The sequence below is a fragment of the Hypanus sabinus genome, unplaced genomic scaffold (assembly GCF_030144855.1).
Source record: "Hypanus sabinus isolate sHypSab1 unplaced genomic scaffold, sHypSab1.hap1 scaffold_754, whole genome shotgun sequence".
In the NCBI taxonomy this organism is placed as follows: Eukaryota; Metazoa; Chordata; class Chondrichthyes; order Myliobatiformes; family Dasyatidae; genus Hypanus; species Hypanus sabinus.
Window position 1 is genome coordinate 129,857 of NW_026781605.1, and position 20,526 is coordinate 150,382.

At 46.7% G+C, this 20,526-nt stretch overlaps 1 long non-coding RNA gene across 1 annotated transcript; it reads right to left on the reverse strand.

Moving 5' to 3' along the window:
• Positions 1–912: 912 nt before the first annotated feature.
• LOC132390055 (uncharacterized) lies at positions 913–16,762 on the reverse strand. The gene is made up of 3 exons (XR_009510762.1): positions 16,689–16,762; positions 8,834–9,000; positions 913–1,530 (listed from the first exon to the last, which is right to left on the reverse strand). It is a non-coding gene; the product is annotated as an uncharacterized LOC132390055 (long non-coding RNA).
• Between the last annotated feature and the right edge of the window lie 3,764 nt (positions 16,763–20,526).

Below are 20,526 nucleotides of genomic sequence, written 5' to 3' on the forward strand. Positions count from 1 at the left end.
AGGTGAACGGCTTCTCCCCAGTGTGAACTCGCTGATGTACCAGTAAGTTGAATGACTTAGAGAATCTCTTACCACAGACGGAGCAGGTGAAGGGCTTATCCCTAGTGTGAATTCGCTGATGTCTCTGTAGGTGGGATGACTGAGTGAATCTCTTCCCACATTCTGAGCAGGTGAATGGCTTCTCCCCAGTGTGAACTCGCTGATGACTCTGTAGGCGGGATGACTCAGTGAATCTCTTCCCACAGACTGAGCAGGTGAATGGCTTCTCCCCAGTGTGAACTCGCTGATGATTCTGTAGGCGGGATGACTCAGTGAATCTCTTCCCACAGAATGAACAGGTGAACGGCTTCTCACCAGTGTGAGCTCGATGATGTACCAGTAAGTTGGATGACTTACTGAATCTCTTCCCACATTCTGAGCAGGTGAACGGCCTCTCTCCAGTGTGAACACGCTGATGAATCTTTAGGGTGGATGACCGATTGAATCCCTTCCCACAGACGGAGCAGGTGAATGGCTTCTCCCCAGAGTGAACTCGCTGGTGTCTCTGTAGATGGGATGTGTGAGTGAATCTCTTCCCACATTCTGAGCAGGTGAACGGCTTCTCCCCAGTGTGAACTCGTTGATGACTCTGCAGTTTGTATGAAAGAGTGAATCTCTTCCCACAGTCTGAGCAGATGAATGGCTTCTCCCCAGTGTGAACTCGCTGATGACTCTGCAGTTTGTATGAAAGAGTGAATCTCTTCCCACAGTCTGAGCAGGTGAACGGCTTCTCCCCAGTGTGAACTCGTTGATGACTCTGCAGTTTGTATGAAAGAGTGAATCTCTTCCCACAGTCTGAGCAGGTGAATGGCCTCTCCCCAGTGTGAACTCGCTGATGACTCAGTAGGGTGGATGAGTGAGTGAATCCCTTCCCACAGTCCGAGCAGGTGAACGGCTTCTCCCCAGTGTGAACTGGCTGGTGTGTCAGTAGGTGAGATGTCAAAGTCAATCCCTTCCCACAGTCTAAGCAGGTGAATGGCCGCTCGCCAGCGTCAGTTGACTGATGTCTCGGTAGGGGAATTGGTTTAGTGAATCCCTTCCCACAGTCCGAGCAGGTGAACGGCTGCTCCCCAGTGTGAACTCGCTGGAGCGCCATTAGGTGAGATGACCGAGTAAATCCTTCCCCAAAAATTCAGCAGATGACCATCCTCTGCCCAATGGAAACTGACTGGTGTGTCCACAGGTGGAATGACCGACTGAATCCCTTCTCACACACAGAGCAGTTGAATGTCCTTTCCCAGTGTGAAATTGCTGATGTAGCTTCAATTGAGGTGACCGAGTGAATCCATTCCCACTGAGTGAGCAGGTGAACGGTCTTTCTCCTGTCGAAAATGACGGGCGTGCCAGTTGGTCAGATGACCTAGTTGATCCCTCCCCACAGTCTGAGCAGGAAGGACGGTCGACTCCACTATATAAATACCTAGATAGAGACAGCAAAACTGGCGTATCGTGTTTGAGATTCCTGGAGACAAATTCCTTTTCGTTTTTAACCTGTAAAAAGATTTACAAAATCATCAATGGGCGTAGGAAAACATTTCATATGAGATCACTTCAGTTGCCAAGGTGTGATCTGACATCACACTGTTACATTGAGGTTCAACCCAAGTTGGACAGAGAAATCATCTCCTGACTGGGCACAGTGCTGGTATCTGGAATGACCATCAGACTGTCTGATGTCCTTCCTTTCTCTATAAGAATGGGGCATTTCTGCCATCTCCAATTCGTGACGTGGCTCAGTTTGACTCTCTCCATGGGTATTATCCCCATTTCCCACTGAGCTGCATGGGTTCCTGGTGCCACAGTAACTGAAACACTCTCCCGGAATTAGACTTTGTTGACATGCAGCTGGGATTTTCTTTTACCTGCTGTCAATTTAAAGTTCCAACAGTTTTAGAGCTTTCTGAATATTCCCTGCCCGGAGGAATGCTTGGTGCTTGGTCTGCACAGCTGATAAAATGAACTATATGAATAATAGTATTATTTCATGTTCTTGTCACAGAATCAAGAAAGGTACAACACAGAAACAGGCCCTTTGTTCCATCTAGTTTGTGTTGTTCTATTTAAGCAGTCTGTTCCCATACCCCGACCATCCAGGAACCAATACAATCCTCTTATATGTTGAAGTTGAGCACGCATGCATCAGTTAGGTTGTCTGCTCATTCCACACCTGGATGATCGTCTGTTTCAAGAAGTATCCCCTCATGTTCACCTTAATGTTTCACCTTTCACCCTTAATCCATGGCCTCTGGTTGTATTTCCCCCCAATCTCAGTGGGAAAACCCATTTTTGAAAAATGAAAAAGCTTCCATTTACCCCATGTATAACTCTCATAATTTTGGTACAGCTTCATCAAATCTTCTCTCAATTCTTCTACATTGCAAGTAATAAAGTCCTGTCCTGTTCAATGTTTCCTAATAACCCAAGTCTTCTAGACCTGGCAACATCCTTGTGAATTTTCTCTGAACTCTTTCAACCGCTTTTATATCTTTCATGTAGGTTCGTGAACAAAACTACACACAATACTCCAAAATGGGCCTCACCAGTGTCTTCGACAAGTCAAGAAAACATCCGTTTATTGTTTTCATTACTTTGGTTCATGAAGACCAATGGGCTGATTTTTTTCCCCATCACTATCTAACTATGATACCAGTTTCAGTGAATTAAGTACATATATTCCCAGGTCCCTTTCTTCTACAAAACTCCTCCGTGCCTGACCATTCACCGTGAGAGACCTCCATTGGTAGATAATACCAAAGTGCAACACCTCACACTTGTCTGCATTAAATACATTTTTCCATTTCTTAACCCATTTTTCCAGCGGGTCCAGATCGCACTGCAAGCCATGATAGTCTTCCTCACTGTCCACTACACGACCAGTCTTGGTGCGATCTACAAATCTGCTGATCCGGTTAAACACACCATTATCCAGATTTTTGATATAGATGACAAACAACATCAGATCCAGCACTGATCCCTATGGCTCACCACTAGTCCCTGGCCTCCGGTCAGTGAGGCAACCATCTGCTACCACACTCTGGCTTCTCCCAAAGACAGTGTCTCATCCAATTTACTATCTCGTCTTGAATGCTGAGTGACTGAACAGCTGAACAACATTGGCGTCCTCCAATCCTCCAGTATCTCACCTGCCACGAAGGATGATTTAACATTCTGTGGTAAGGCCCCAATAATTTCTGCACTTGTCTTCCGCAGGGTCCCATGGAACAACTTGTCAGGCCCTGGGGATTGATCCACACTAATTTGCCTCAAACCCCTCCACCTCTGTAATCTGTACAGGGTCCATGAAGTTGATGCAGCTTTGCCTCAATTCTATAGACTCCGTGTCCATCTCCTGATTAAATACGGATGCAGAAAAAAATCTTCCACATCTATTTTGTCTCCTCATATGGATTACCATTCAGATCTTCCAGAGGAATAATTTTTCCCTTGCAATCTTTTTGCTCATAACATATCTGCAGAATGCATGAGGATTCTCCTTCACCTTGTCTGCTTAGGCAACTTCATGTCTTCTTTTATTTCTTTCATAAGAGTTCACTTCAAATTCATGTAATTCATAAGTGCCCCATTTATTCCTCTCTGCCTGTAAATGGTCTGAACATCCTTTTTATTGATCAGGGAGAGGAAAGCCAAAGCGGTGATAGAGTTGCATGCTGGGAGGTGGGGGTAGGTGGGAGTAAAGTAAAGGTGCAGGGGCAATGGGAGTCTGACTAACAGAACAGAGAGTGGACAGGTTGTGGAGGCAGTTGTTGTTCAGTCCTCAGACAAAGTCAGGAATGAAAACGTTGAGCATGGTGCAGTGAATATGCTGAGCCCTGAATATTTCAATACAAGGAGCAGCGTAGGAAAGGCGGATGTGTTCAGGGCATGGATCAACACCTGGAATCAACACTAGGACCTGGCAACTGTGGACTGTGACATGCTGCTTTATGGCAAAAGTAAATGCTTGGTAAATGGGAGGCCTTCAAAGTGAAATCTTGAAAGTACAAAGCGGGTATGCGCTTGTCAGAATAAAAGGTAAAATAGAAACTGTAGGGAAACTTGGATTTCAAGAGATATTTAGATCCTGGTGAAGCACAAAGTGAATGGAGTTGCATAACAGGGATAGGCAGGCAGTTTCTTATGGAGCATAGGAAAAGCAAGAGAACACATAAGAAGTAAATCAGGATGTCTAAAATGTGTGGGAGTCCCACACATTGATTGGGGCTTCCATACTGTTAAAGGTCTAGATGGGTTAGAGTTTGTGAAATGTGTTCAGAAAAGTTTTCTAAATCAATATATAGATATCCCAACTAGGGAGGATGTAATATTAGATCTCCTATTAGGAAATGATCTAGGGCAGGTGACGGAAGTGTGTGTAGGGGAGCACTTTGTTTCCATTGTTCATAACGTCATTAGTTTCAACTTGATCATGGACAAAGATAGATCTGGTCCTCGGGATGAAGTTATAAACTGGAAGAAAGCCAGATTTGAAGAAATGAGGAAGGATCTAAAACGCGTAGATTGGGACAAGTTGTTCTCTGGCACGAATGTGATTGGTAAGTGGGAGGCCTTCAACGAAGAAATTTTGAGAGTGCAGATTTTTTTTGTTCTTGTTAGGGGTAAACGCAATACGAATAACTATAAGGAACCTTGGTTCTCGAGGGATATTGGAACTCTGATAAAGAAAAAGACATATATGTATAACATGTATAGGCAACAGGGAGGAAATAAGATGCTTGAGGAGTATAAAAAGAGTAAGAAAATATTTGAGAAAGAAATCAGGAGGGTTAAAAGAAGACATGAGATTGCTTTGGCAGTCAGGGTGAAGGATAATCCTAAGAGCTTCTACAGGTATGTTAAGAGCAAAGGGATAGATAAATCCCCTGGACCTGACAGGGTATTCACTCGGACTTTGAAGGAGACTGGTGTTGAAATTGCAGGGGCCCTGAGTGAAATACTTATAATGTCGATTTCCACCGGTCAGGTGCCGGAGGATAGCTCTTGTATTTCCGTTGTTTAAAAGTGGGTCAAAAAGTAAGCCGGGAAATTATAGGCCGGTAAGTTTGACATCTGTAGTAGGTACATTATTGGAAAGGGATACTAGGAGATAGGGTGTACAAGTATTTGGATAGACAGGGACTTAACAGGAAAGTGGATGAAGGGAAGGCAGTGGATGTTGTATACATGGACTTCAGTAAGGCTTCTGACAAGGTCCCGCATGGGAGGTTAGTTAGGTTGATTCAGTCGCTAGGTATACATGGAGAGGTAGTAAATTGGATTAGACATTGGCTCAATGGAAGAAGCCAGAGAGTGGTAGTGGAGGATTGCTACGCTGAATGGAGGCCTGTGACTAGTGGTGTGCCACAGGGATCAGTGCTGGGTCCATTGTTCTTTGTCATCTATATCAATGATCTGGATGCTAATGTGGCATTAGCAAATTTGCTGATGATACAAAGATTGGAGGTGCAGTTGACAGTGAGGAAGGCTTTCAAAGCTTGCAGAGGGTTGCAGGAATGGGCTGCAAAAATGGCAGATGGAGTTTAATGCGGACAAGTGTGAGGCATTGTCCTTCGGAAGGTCAAACCAAGGTAGAACATACAAGGTAAATGGTCGGACAATGAGGAGTGCAGTAGAGCAAAGGGATCGGGAAGTGCAGATTCATAATTCCCTAAAAGTTGCGTCACAAGTAGATAGTGTTGTAAAGAGAGCTTCTGGTACTTTGGGCTTTATGAATCAAAGTGTTGAGCATAAGAGTTGGAATGTAATGTTGAGGTTGTTTAAGACATTGGTGAGACAGAAATTGTGAGACAGAAATTGGTGAGACAGATTGTGTGCAGTTTTGGTCACCTAATTACAGGAAGGATATAAATAAGGTTGAAAGAGTGGAGAGAACGTTTACAAGGATGTTGCCGGGACTTGAGAAACTGAGTTACAGAGCAAGGTTGAATAGGTTAGGACTTTATTCCCTGGAGCATAGGAGAATGAGGGGTGATTTGATAGAGGTTTATAAAATTATGGTGGGTATAGATAGACTGAATGCAAGCAGGCCTTTTCCACTGACGCCAGGGGAGAAAGACAAAGAGAGGTTATGGTTAAAGGGTGAACGGGGAAAAGTTTAAAGGGAACATGGCGGGGGGCTTCTTCACACAGAGACTGTTGGGAGTGTGGAAAGAGCTGCCAGATGAAGTGGTGAATGCAGGTTCACTTTAAACAGTTAAGAAAAACTTGGTCAGGTATATGGATGACAGGGGTATGGAGGGATATGTCCAGTTGCAGGTCCGTGGGACTAGGCAGAAAAATGATTTGGCACAGCCAAGAAAGGCCAAAAGGCCTGTTTCTGCGCTGTTGTGTCCTTTGGTTCTACGGATCTAGCCCGCCAGGAGTATCTTATAAAGACCTTATCGTTTCCAACTCCATCAGCACCATCGACAGCCCATTCCACGCACACCATTTGCGTAAAAGAAACTACCCCTGATATCTCCTCTGTACCTACTTACAAGCTCCTTAAAACTATGCCCTCTCGTGCTATCCATTTCAGCCCTGCGAAAAAGCCTCTGACTATCCACACGATCAATGCCTCTCATTATCTTGTATATCTCTATCAGGTCACCTCTCCTCCCAGGTCGCTCCAAGGAGAAAAGACGGAGTTCACTCAACTAATTCTCATAACGCCTGCTCTTCAAATCCTGGCATCATCCTTGTAAATCTCCTCTGCACCATTTCTATGGTTTCCACATCCTTGTAGTGAGGCGACCAGAATTAAAAACAAGGCTCCGTGGGGTCTGACAAGGGTCCTATATAGCTGCAACATTACCTCTCAGCTCTTAAACTCAATCCCATGCACTGTACGCCTTCTTGACTACAGAGTCAACCTGCGTAACTGCTCTGAGTGCCTTATGGACTCGGACCCCAGGATCCTGCTGATCCTCATATACAAAGACCATTACCGAGGATCTGGAACCCAGAAAGATCCCAGTTACAAACGGCAATTGGCAATTCAGTATTGTTGATGTACGTACAGTATGGGATGAGGTGGAGAGCGCTAGGTGTGACGAGAGGGAGGGAGAGAGAGGCAGAGAGGGAGGGAGGGGGGAGAGGGCTGGGTTCAGAGAGAGTGAGAGAGAGCGAAGGGGGGAAAGCTTAGGATGAGCGGTGCATTTAGAGGGTGAGAGAGAGAGGAAGACAGTGTGGGATACGGGTGCCAACAGGGAGATTGCATGGGAGAGCAAGGGGAGAGGGTAAGACATTGGAAGAGAGATTGAGAGGGATAGGGTTAGAAATGGAGGAGCTTACAGAGAGGCAGAGGTGAGAGAGACGAGTTTGAGTGAGGTGACAGGGTGCATGAGAGAGGAGGACATGGAGAGGGGAAGACAGAGGGTGACTGAGATTGGGAGTGGGATAGCAGGTGATAGGGGTAGGGACAGGGATTGTGGGATGGGAGAGAGAATGGAAGAGTAAGATGAACAGATGGACAGAGGGGAGAGAGTGTGAGAAATGAAAAGAGGCATGAGAGAGTGAAGATATGAAGAGAGACGAGAGAGGAGTACGATTTGTTAATAGAGGAGTAGAGGCAGTGGTGAGAGTAGAAAGCGAGGAAAGGGGTGATAGAGAGTGGGAGACTGGTCGAATAGGGGTGTAACAGAGGGGTAGAGAAGGGGGGGAGAGGGAGAAAGGCGATGAGGAAGCAAGGATGATTGAGAGGGGTGATGATAAGGAAGGGGTGAGGGAGAGGCGAGATGGTGACGGCGAGAGGGAGAATGAAGTAAGGGCTGGGGTAGAGGGCCGGATAATGAAGAGGGACTGGGAGGAGGGAGTGATGAGGGGGCCAGTGTATGTAGCCTGGAGTGAGGGGGAAAGGCGAACAGATGGTGTGCCTGATTAGAATTGTTTGACTATCTTTTTATTCAGTCCTCACTTGCGCGATCGTAAATCATGTATGTTCACAAGTCACCGAACAAATCCACCGTGAGATTACGTTTCCACGCCGGGAGTTTGACCACGTACGGTTCGGGTCTCCATTTCTGACAGCGGGGAGTTTGACCACGTACGGTTCGGGTCTCCATTTCCGACAGCGGGGAGTTTGACCACATACGGTTCCGGTCTCCATTTCGGACATCGGGGAGTTTGACCACGTACGGTTCCGGTCTCCATTTCGGACATCGGGGAGTTTGACTGCATAAGGGGACCTACTGCAGGTCACAGCGCGATGTCAACCGCAGCTACTGCCGGGGTGTTTCCGTTTCAGATGACGTGAGGAAGGGGTTGATCTCGGGTTTGTGTCAGTCGAGGGCTGGTTGCAGTGGGAAAGGGCCGGACCAAGCCGGACAGCAAACAGATGATTGGTAGGAAGCAGAGGGTGAGAGGCTGTTTCTTGAACTCCATTCCCAAGCTTAGTGACGTTCCCTGGGGTTACGCCCATTGTTACTCGTCATCTACCTCAATGATTTGGTTGAGAAAGTACAGGGTATGGGTGGAGAGTTTGCAGCAAGTTCAAACAATTACTCTTTTTGAAAGACAGTCAGTATAAACACTCCCCTCTCTTTCCCTCTCCCCACTCAGAACTGACCTGAAGCTACTTCAGGAGAGGCAAGATCTTGAACTGAGTAAACTCTGTGAGTGAGATGGACTGGTTTTCAATGGCTGTGCGGCTCGGAGCTTATTACCAGGAGTGATTTTGACTGGGTCTGACAGAGACATAACTGGTTCTTCTGGGCACATTCAGTCTAACTCCAACTATTTCCTACCTTCCTTTGTACAGGTATGTAATGTCTAAAGTGTTTGAGTAAATGAGACTCACCAAACTGTCTCCTGACTGAATCCTGGAATCTCCGATTCGGAAGAGTCCTCTCCAGTTGATGCTCTCAATCCTCGGGCTGGTTCACTTGTTGCTGTTCCCTCGTCTTCAGTAGTGGTTTGCTTCCAGTTGGGGTTCTTCTTCAAATAAATCTCTCACCGCAGGTCTAACTTTAGCATAAAAGATAATGAAGCACGTTATCAATAAAAAAGGAGGACCAAGCTTGTCTACTAAATGTTACTAAGAACAAAACTGACTGATATTTAAATTTTGAAGGCAGATATAATGATCTCAGTGAACAACCTTTTATTGACCCTCACACATCACAAAATGATATGGGATAAGAAGGAGCCATCATTCAGTCATGGTAAAACATAAGATACAGGAACACAATTAGGTGATTCCATCCAACTGTTCTGCCCCACCACTCAACCATGGCTGAGAATTATTCCAACAGCATATTCCTGACTTCCTTCTGGAACCCTGACGTGACTTAGCAATCATGAATATATTAATCTATGTCATAAATACACTCAATGGCAGCCTCAACCTACCCCTGCGGCAACAAATTCTACAGATCAGACAGCTTTTGGCCGTTGTTGTTCTTATCTCAGTTTTAAACGGAAGCATTTTTATTCTGAGATTGTGCTGTAAGATTACAGACTCTCCGTCTGAAGGAAACATCCTCTCCATGTCCACTGTATCCAGTCTTTTCAGCATTCGGCAGGTTTACTTAACAATATATTGCCCCCACCACCCCCACCGTCACTCTGAAATTCATTGAGAACCATCAAGTGCTCCTCATACATAAAGCCGATCATTCCTGAGATTATTTTTGTAATCCTTCTTAGCAATAACCGTACTGAACACATTTCCAGGAGAAACAGACAAATAGGTACCAGGATAATTTACAAGGAAAAGTTCTGCTTTCCTCACTGTTCTACTATCACAGAACGAGTCATTTCCATTTGCCTGACTTCCACCGAGTGACAGACAGGTGACAGTGAGGGGGGGGGGGGGTGGTTTCCAAACACAGTTTGGACACCAAAGCTCACGAGTCTATTTCTACTGTTGTAAAGACGGATCAGCACATTTACTCATAGCCTCTCCCTGTGAGGATGGACTGGTAACCCATCTTCTCCTCAGTAGCAGTCTTTGCTTCCAATGGAACTCCAGGAAAAAAAAAACAATAGATCCCAGACCAGGAATACTCTCTCAACACCTCATAAGTCCAAGCAGCTCGATCGGCGTGTCCTTTTTACCTGGATCAGAAACTGTGATATCCAGTTCCCAACCTCACAGGGTCAAACAGCTGAACCTCATTTAACAACCCTGAGAGTCTCACACATCGTCCCCCCCCCCCCCCCCCACATCTCACACTGGGTAGTGAAATCCCTGATTTCCCCACAACCAATGTCCAGCTGCTCGAAATTTCAGCTTTATTGCAGTAGGACGGCCATCCAGCTCCATCTGTAGAAGCACTAACCAAAGTCAGAGCCAAAACACCGACAGGTCCATATGCCTGGAATGCCGATCACAGGATTATAGCCCAAGCACCAACTCTCCCAGTACGCATTGCTGCCAGTAAAATGCTGCAGTGTGTCAGCCAGTCACAGTTCAATTACCAGCACCTCCACACTAATGCATTCCAGAAAACAAAGAACGATTCTGGAAATGACTCAACGAGGCCAAAGGTACAAAAGAACACTTCACAATGAAGACAACTGTTGCAGGAAAAATTGCTGATGGATAATATTGAGGTGTGGGATACAGGGTGGACAGAAGTTGACCGAGATGGTTGATGTATACCACTGAAGCGTGCGGGGGGTGGGGGTTAGGAGACTTGGCAGAGGTTGAACGAGATGGGCCGGGATGAGCAGATGGAACCAGATGGGAGAAGGGATCAAGGACAATCACTGATGGTCCTCCAGTAACACACAGATACTGAATTAATAGTATATACTGCATAAAAGATTCTAAAATGACAAAGTTAGAGCAACCAATAAGAACTTTGCCATATATACTTTGATGCTCACCTATTTTTACATCAACACACCATAGAAGTTTTTTTTTGAAGAAGTTACGAGGAACGTTGACGAGGGTAAGGCAGTGGATGTAGTCTATATGGACTTCAGCAAGGCCTTTTGACAAAGTTCCACATGGAAGGTTAGTTAAGAAGGTTCAGTCGTTAGGTATTAATGCTGGAGTAATAAAATGGATTGAACAGTGGCTAGATGTGAGATGCCAGAGAGTAGTGGTGGATAATTGTTTATCGGGATGGAGGCCGGTGACTAGCGGTGTGCCTCAGGGATCTCTTTTGGGCCCAATGTTGTTTGTAATATACATAAATGATCTGGATGATGGGGTGGGAAATTGGATTAGTAAGTATGCCGATGATACTAAGGTAGGAGGTGTTGTGGATAATGAGGTGGGTTTTCAAAGCTTGCAGGGAGATTTATGCCGGTTAGAAGAATGGTCTGAACGTTGGCAGATGGAGTATAATGCTGAGAAATGTGAGGTTCTACATTTTGGCAGGAATAATCCAAATAGAACATACAGGGTAAATGGTAGGGCATTGAGGAATGCAGTGGAACAGAGATCTAGGAATAACAGTTCATAGTTCCCTGAAGATAGAGTCTCATGTAGATAGGGTGGGGAAGAAGGCTTTTGGAATGCTGCCCTTTATAAATCAGAGCATTGAGTACAGAAGTTGGGATGTAATGTTAAAATTGTACAAGGCATTGCTAAGGCCAAATTTGGAATATTGTGTACTGTTCTGTTCACCGAATTATAGGAAAGATATCAATAAATTAGAGAGAGTGCAGGGACGATTTACTAGGATGTTACCTGGGTTTCAGCACTTGTTACAGAGAAAGGTTGAACAGGTTAGGTCTCTATTCATTGGAGCGTAGAAGGTTGAGGGGGGATTTGATCGAGGAATTTAAAATTTTGAGAGGGATAGATAGAGTTGACGTGAACAGGCTGTTTCCATTGAGAGTAGGGGAGATTCAAACGAGAGCACATGATTTGAGAGTTAGGGGGCAAAAGTTGAAGGGAAACACGAGTGGTTATTTCTTTACTCAGAGAGTGATAGCTGTGTGGAATGAGTTTCCTGTAGAAGCAGTAGAGGCCAGTTCAGTTGTGTCATTTAAGGTAAAATTGGATAGGTACATGGACAGGAAAGGATTGGATGGTTATGGGCTGAGTGCGGGAAGGTGGGATTAGGTGAGATTAAGAGTTCGGCACGGACTAGGAGAGCCGAGATGGCCTGTTTCCGTGCTGTGATTGTTATATGGTTATAGAAAATTCCCCATCCAGATACTTCACGCCTTTGTACGGTAACAGCTCCGCCCGTGACTGTGAGGAACCGCGGAGACCTTTGGATACAGATCAGCACATCACAGAAACCATCCACCCCCCTAGACTTCACAGTCGCTCGGTAAAGCAGCCAATGAAATCAAAGATGCCCACAACATGGGACGTTCTCCTTTCTCACCCACCCCAGTCCGGGAGAAGACACAACAGCCAAAAATCTCCAGGTCAAATGCAAGGAGCCTCAGGAAGCGAGGCGAGTTGGGGGAAGTTAACGGGACTCAGGGGCCAACATCAGATTTCCCCAGCACAATAAGAAGGAAGTATCACCACCCATCCGGGAACTTTCAACACACCACGTGATCTTGCATCACAAAGCAAGATCTGCGGCACCCAGCCTCACGTGAGCTGTTGGCGGGAGTTCCATTTCAATTTTACGAAAATAGACAGCCTGGGCTCCTGGTTTGGATCATTCAATGTAGATTAAGTGAAGTCGACACATTATTGACGAGGCCATATAACTGGGTACTAAATGAATTATTGGCTTTCAGTTCGGTGCTCACGACCAACATCAGATCTCCTCGCTCGGGATCGGTCTCAATACTACCGATGGGAAAGTGATGTCTCTGGCCTGCAGGTAGTGATCCCGAACCCGGCTCCTCGACCCAGGAGTCGAGGGACCTTTCCCTATACCGCAGACTGATCGCTTCAGCACTGAGCGGAACCGAAAACACAGTCACCCGGAGACAGTTAGCATGCGCGCAGTGATTGTTGCATCATACGGAGGGCGGGGCCTCGGAAACAGACGCATTTCAGGGAGTGATGAACATGGACTCCAATATCCTTCTGATCATCGACACTGTTCAGGGTTTTGCATTTAAGGGTATCTCTTTGCATTTAACAGTGTATACTGTCTCTCTGAATTCGACCGAACAAGCTGCCGAGATGATCATCACTTATCAAATCTAACAGAATTCGCTCAGGTCTCTCAGGTATTACCAAGTACACAAGAACGGGAAGGTACAGGAACAGAGAAGGACTGACTTGTAGCAGCAACACAAGCATGTTCACTCAGATAACACACAGAAAATAAATTATACTATTCTGTCAGTAAGAATATAGAAATGTTTTATGTTATTAATAATATATAAAATACATTGTGTCATGATCAATATACAAATGTACATTTTGTGTCAGTAACAGTCTTGGAAATGTTGAATTTGGTTCCTCAGTCAAATAGTTGACTCAGTTTGGGAACAACTGGGCTCCTAGCTCCGGCTCTTGCAACACCCACAGGGACATTCCTCAGTGAACAAATCTGTAATTGTCCCTCACACGTAATAAAACTTGATATGGAAAGGGTCATCGTTCAGTCATGGGAAGACAGAAGACAGAGGAACAGAATGAGGAAATTCGGTCCATCGAGTCTGCTCCACCATTCAGCCATGCCTGATATTTATTTCAACACCATATCCCCACCTTTTCCATTCCGTAACGTTTAAGCTAAAATTGTAATGGCTGCCTTTACCCTTCCTTGTGCTGCATTCAATAAATTATCTGGTATTTCCTGGTAACAAAAAACTATTTCAGAAATAACTCAGTAAGGCAAAATACTTCACAATGAAGACAACGGTAGGAGAAAGATTGTTGATGAATAATCATTCGTGAGATACAGACTGGCCAGAAGTTCAACAAGATGGTTGATATATATCATTGAGGTGATGGGATACAGGCTGGACAGAGGTTGAACAAGATGGTTGATATATATCACTGAGTTGGTGGGACCGAGGCTGGACAGAGGTTGACCCAGATCGGCAGGGGATGAGCAGATGGAGCCAGATGGGAGAAGGGGATCAAGAGCGATCTCTGATGTTCCTCCCGCAATACACAAATCCTGAAATAATAGTACACACTAGTAGATAACAGATTCCAATATAACAAAGCCAGAACAAACAATAAGAATTTTAGTATGTGCCCTTTTCTGCTCTACGTACTTTATCAATGCTCCGCAGGAAGTCTCCCATCCTGATCCTTCACATCTTCATACGGCTACTCTCTCTTCCTTTAAATGAATGAAATAGCGAGAACTGTGGGCACAGATGAGTACATCATAGAATCCAATCTCCCCTCCATCGACTCAGTCAACACTTCCCACTGCCTCAATAAAGCAGCCTATGCTTTAGTGTGATAGAGTCAGAGATGTTCCTGCCAACACGGACTGACTGTGGTCTCTCTGTCAAGAAATCCAGAAGCCAGCGACACGTGGCAGTGTTAAGGCCAAGCAGCGACAGTTTCTCCACTTGTCTCTGCGGCATGATGGTATTGAACGCTGAACTGAAATCAATGTACCGGATTCTGGCATAAGTGTCCAAGTGAGAGAGAACTGTGTGCAGTGTGGTGGATATTGCGTCCTCCGTACAGCGATTTTGACGATAAGCAGACTGTAAAGGATCCAGCGATGAGGGGAGGCTGGCTGTGATTTGAGGCTTGACAAGCCGTTCGAAACATTTCATCACAATGTGGGTCAGGCCAACGGGACGGTCATCATTCAGACAGGCTACAACTGATTTCTTTGCCACAGGGTTGATTGTGGAGGTCTTGAAGCATCCGGGGACAATGGCTTGACTAAGGGAGATGTTGAAAATGTCGGACAGGACATCTGCTAATACATCAGCACATTCCTTGAGCACACGTTCTCTCATCGCTGGATCCTCTACAGCTTGCTTATCGTCCAAATCGCTCTACGGAGGACGCAATATCCACCACACTGCACACAGTTCTCTCTCACTTGGACAACAAAGACCCTTATGCCAGAATCGGGTACATTGATTTCAGTTCAGCGTTCAATACCATCATCCCGCAGAGAAACTGTCGCTGCTTGGCCTTAACTCTGCCATGTGTCGCTGGATTCTGGATTTCTTGACAGCGAAACCACAGTCAGTCCGTTTTGGCAGGAACATCTCTGACTCCATCACACTGAGCACTGGATCCCCACAAGGCTGAGTGCTTAGCGCATTGCTGTTTACACTGCTAACACATGAGTGCAGCCAGATTCAAGGAGAACCTGACGATTAAATTTGCTGATGTTACCACAGTGGTGGGGCTCATCAGCAAAAAAAATGAAACAATGTACAGGGAGGAGGTCAAACACCTGGCGAGCTGGTGCAGTGACAACAACTTGATGCATCATGTCACCAAAACCAAGGAGATGATTGTCGATTTCAGACGGTCTCAGTCTGAGCACACGCCCCTCAGCATCGGCGGCTCCACAGTGGAGAGAGTGGAAAACATCAAGTTCCTAGGGGTGCAGATGTCGGACAATTTCACCTGGTCCAGGAACAACACTGGGATTGTAAAACGAGCCCAGCAGAGATTGCACTTTCTGAGGAAGCTAAAACAAGCATCACTCCCCACTAACATCTTAACTACATTCTACAGAGGAGTGGTTGAGAGTATGCTGACCTTTTGCATCACAACCTGGTACTCCAGCTGCAGTGCTGCCGACAAGAAAAGCCCTGCAGCGGGTGGTTAGGGGAGCAGAGAAGGTTATTGGGGTCTCCCTACCTTCTGTCCAAGACCTCTTTCAGAGTCGATGCCTCCAGAAGACACGGTACATCATTAAAGGCCCCTCACACCCTCTCCATGAAGTGTTTGTTCTTCTGCCATCAGGCAAACGTTACAGGAACATCAAAACTAAAACCACAAGGCTACTAAACAGCTTTCTCCCACAGGCAGTCAGACTGCTAAATAGCTGCTCCACCTGACTCTGCTGTGGACACTTTTAACTTCAACTGGACACTTATAACTTGATTTTAACTGACATGCGGCTGTTGTGTTTTACTATTTATTGCTGTGTTTATTATTTAGTGTTGCGTTTGTTATGTTATGATTGCACAGTTCCTGGGAAAAGCTGTCTCATCCTGCCCTGGTGTACGGTTAGAATGACAATAAAGTTTCTGAATCTGAATCATGGACAGAAGATGGATGTGAACTTCCCAGTCCCCCGGGAGGACGTGAGAGATCTGGATCTCATTGTCCTGTCTGAATGGGGAAAGATGAACTTCTGATACACGTGGAGGAGCGTCCCGAGGGTGCGATTACTCTGTTTAACCCTCTCTGTCTGCAAGAACACAACAGGCCGAACGGCCGCTTCCAGTGTTCTGGAAATATGTAAAACAATTATCAACGCCAGGCGTCGATCCAGGTGAAGTTTGGATCCGGTACCGGGCCGGGTGATGGAGGTAAAGTTCACCATGTACATCTTAATGGATGGGTTCAGTCTCGGCATCACCACCTCATCCCGCTCCTGGGGCCAGAACACCAGGGGCTGAGCGGCGGCTCATCTCAGGCGGTTCGGTGTGACGGGCCCATAACTCGGACCGACCACGACAGGTTGTGTCCAGGAAGCGGGACGAGGCCGCCAGTTCGAGGAGGTTGACGGGACTCTGCCCAACAACAGGGTCCCCTCCCCCGGGATCGGCTTCAGTACTCACCGATGGGAAATTGTCGGTCGCGTTCACCCCTAGTGACCGGCCTCAATACTCACCGATGAGAACTTGATCAATTTGTCCCGCAGACAGTGATCGGTCCTCCGGCTCCCAGCAGACGATCCGCTTCAACACAGAACGGAAAGAAAGCCCCGCCCATCTGGAGACTGTGAGAGCGGGGGCGGGGCCTCGGAAACGGAAACCTGAGATACTGTAGATCTGCGTTTGAAATGGGAGCGAGAGCCTGGATCACGGGACGGGTGGAGGGTCTCCCGTCTGAACCAGTGACTCTGCTCCTCGCCCCTCACACGCTGCCTGACCTACCTGCCGCATTTTACAACAAGTATATTTTTAATTTTTCCTGCTGTATCTTCCCGTCCACATCTCTCCACCTCCCGGTTCTCAGAGTTACGGGTTCGATTCATATCCCGGTCCGATCCACAATTCCCACACCTGGAGAAGTGCAGGTTTCATTGAAGTCGCTTCTATATTTATAAACACTCATTTCTATTCACATTCCTCCGGAGCCTCACTGGACAGGAAAACTGAAACATCGTGAGAAACAGGAAGAGGAGGACATTCAGCCCCCAAACCATCAACAAAAAGGCGGCTGCTCTCCCATCTCAGCCAGATGTTTCTGCCCGATCGTCATTTTCTCGATCCCTTCCGTCTCCACACATCCGTCGGCCTCTGTCACTAATCCCACCTTCCCAACTCCCCTTCAACTGGATCCACCTCTTACTCCCCATCTCATGCCCCATCCCCACCCCTCACCTCTTTTCTCAGAAATTTTCCCGTCCACTCTCACTCCAGAGGGAGGGTCTCGGCACGAAATGTTGACGGTTCATTTCCCTCCCCAGATGCTGCCCGACCCATTGAGTTCCTCCGGCAGTTTGTTCTTTGGTCTGTATAACCCGTGTTAGTATGGGGAGCGGAATTTTACACCAAATACTCTGCAGATGCCGGGGTCAACGAAACACGCATATCACGCTGGAGAAACTCAGCAGGTTGGGCAGCATCCGTGAAAACGAATAGTCAATGTTTCGGGCCGAGACCGTTCGGCAGGACTGAGAGGGAGGGGGCAGGGGCCTTATAAAAAAGGTGTGGGGGAGGCTGGCAAAGAGATGGCTGGTAGGTGCCAGGTGAAAAAACGGTAAGGGGAATGATGAAGGGGTGGGGGAGGGGAAGCAGAGAGGGGATAGGCAGGAAAGGTAAAGAAGGAATGTGAGGGGAAAGCACTATGTGTAGCAGAAGAAGGCAGAACGATGACAGAGGTGATAGGCAGCCAGAGGAGGAGGCAGAGTGAAACTGGGATGGGGCCACATGCAAAAATGCTATTCCCTATTCCGATTTCCTCGGTCTCCGCTGCATCTGCTCCCAGGATTCGGCTTTCCGTTCCAAGACATGTCAAATACCCTCTTTCTTTAAGGATCGTGGTTTCCCTTCTGCCGTCATCAATGAGGCCCTCACACGAATCTCCTCCATTTCCCGCACTTCGGCGCTAAACTCATCCTCCCGTCACCACAGCATGGACCGAGTCCTCTTGTCCTGACGTACCACCCCCCAGGCTCCGGATCCAGTATATGATCCCACGCAACTTGCGCCACCTTCAACAGGACCCCATCACCAAGCACATCTTTACCTCTCTACCCCTCTCTGCATTTCGCAGGGTTCGTTCCTTCCGCGAAAGCCTGTTCCACACGTCCTTCCCCACAGATCTCTCACCGGGTACTTATCCCTGCAAGCGTAAGTGCTACACCTGTCCCTACACCTCCTCTCTTACCACCATTCAGGCTCCCAAACAGTCCTTCCAGGTGAGCCGACACTTCACTGGTGAGTCTGCTGGGGTAATCTATTGCACCCGGTGCTCCCGGTGCGGCTCCTCCACATCGGCGAGACGCGACGCAGATTGGGGCACCGCTTCGTCGAGACAGGATCTCCCGGTTCCCATTCACTTCAACTCCGCTTCACGTTCCCATTCGGACATGTCGATACATGGCCTCTTCTAACGCCATGGTTAGGTCAAACTCAGGCTGGAGGAGGAACACCTCATACACCTCATAGGGTAGTCTCCTGCCCCTTGGCATGAACGTTGAATCCAATGCAGGTGTATGGAAAAGAGTAAACAGTCGACATTTTGGACCCAGCCTTTTTCATTGCTGAGGAGGAGGGGAAGTGATCTGAATGAAAAGGTCGGGATGGAGAAAGAGATGGAGAAAGGTGATTGGTGAAGTCAAGTGGTGGGAAGATTAAGGGCTGGAGAATAAAGAATCGGAGAGTTGTCAATAGGAGAAAGGGAAGGACGGGACCCGGGGGGAAGTAATAGGCCGGTCAGCAGAAATGGAAGTTCAGAGTGGGGAATAGAGGAATGGGTAGGGGTCGGAATTTGTTTACTGGAAGGAGAATTCAATATTTAGACAATCAGGTTGGAGGGTACCCAGATGGAATACAAAGTGTTGTTTCTCCACCCTCTGTGTGGTCTCATCTTGGCACAAGAGGAGGCCATTGATCGAGACCTCGGAATGGGAATCAGAATTAAAATGTTTGGCAGCTGCCAAGTTCCCCTTGTGGCAGTTGATACAGAGATGCTGGACAAAACAGTCTCCCAATTTATGTCGGGTCTCACCAGTGTAAATGTGGCCGCAGTGGGAGCACCGGACACAATAGATGACCCCAGCCGATTTGCAGGTGAAATGTTGCCTCATCCTGGAAGGACTATTTTGTGTCTTAATGGAGCTGAGGGAGGGGATGTACGGGTAGGTGTAGCACTTAGGCCGTATGCAGGGTTAGGTATCTGGAGGAAGATTAGTGAGGAGGGATGAATGAACAAGGGGAGTGTGGAGGGAGTGATCCCTGTTCACCCCTGTTTGTGACATCCTAAGCAGATTTGCATAAATGCAATTCCTACTTTCATTAGCTATCTCTTTACTGCAACACATACGTCACATATTCCATACAGTGAATTCTGAATGCATGCGGTGCTCCACACCAGTTCCTGAAGCCACTGAGGGGCAGTGACCAGAGAGCGATAAACATATTCAACACTCTGCAGCTCTGTTGGGCTGTTACCCTGGTGATGGAGGAAGTGGCTCAGCAGAACTAAGTAAAAATAGGAAATAAGGAACAACCTCGCATACTTTGAGTTTCATTGTGACAAAGATGAATACTGAGCTCTCAGTCATTTTGCAATGGGGAAGCTAACATTCTAATGACAGTTTTAACCCTGTCTCGAGGTGCCTCCAGTAAATCTATTAGTAGTTTCATCTCTACAGAACATCCAGCAGTACCGAGGCTGTTCCAAAATCAAAACACAATTTTGGATGTTCCAAATGTCAGCTATAGGATATTTAAAAAGGACATCACACAATGTATTGTATTGATTATCGTTAAATGTCCTTTTTTGTTCAATTGTGTTTAAAAATGCCATTAAATTCTTGTGTCTGCGAATAACCTATAACTACGATCAATCCCCGGCATTGATAGAGGTGATATTCAGATCCTGCTACCGGACAGAAGGATGGAATAGAAAGTCCCCAGATACAACTGAATAAATTGAGATTGTGATCTCAGACCCTAGATTCCGCTCCTGTTGAAAACATCGTGTCCCTATCAGTCTATCCAGTCCTCAGGGTATCGTTGACATTTCTGGTTCCAGAGTCACCACCCCTCCATTGAGAACAGCCTCAGAGATCCCAACCTTCTCTCATACATACAAACTTCCATTCCAGAAGCACCCTTGTGAAATTTGTAAACAACAACTGTAACGAGCACGCGTCCACGCATAACAGACAAGTTGGCGGCAGGATAATTTACACTGCAGCTTAATGTGAAACAGACTAAGGAGCTGGTGGTGGACCTGAGGAGGGCTAAGGCACCGGTGACCGCTGTTTCCATCCA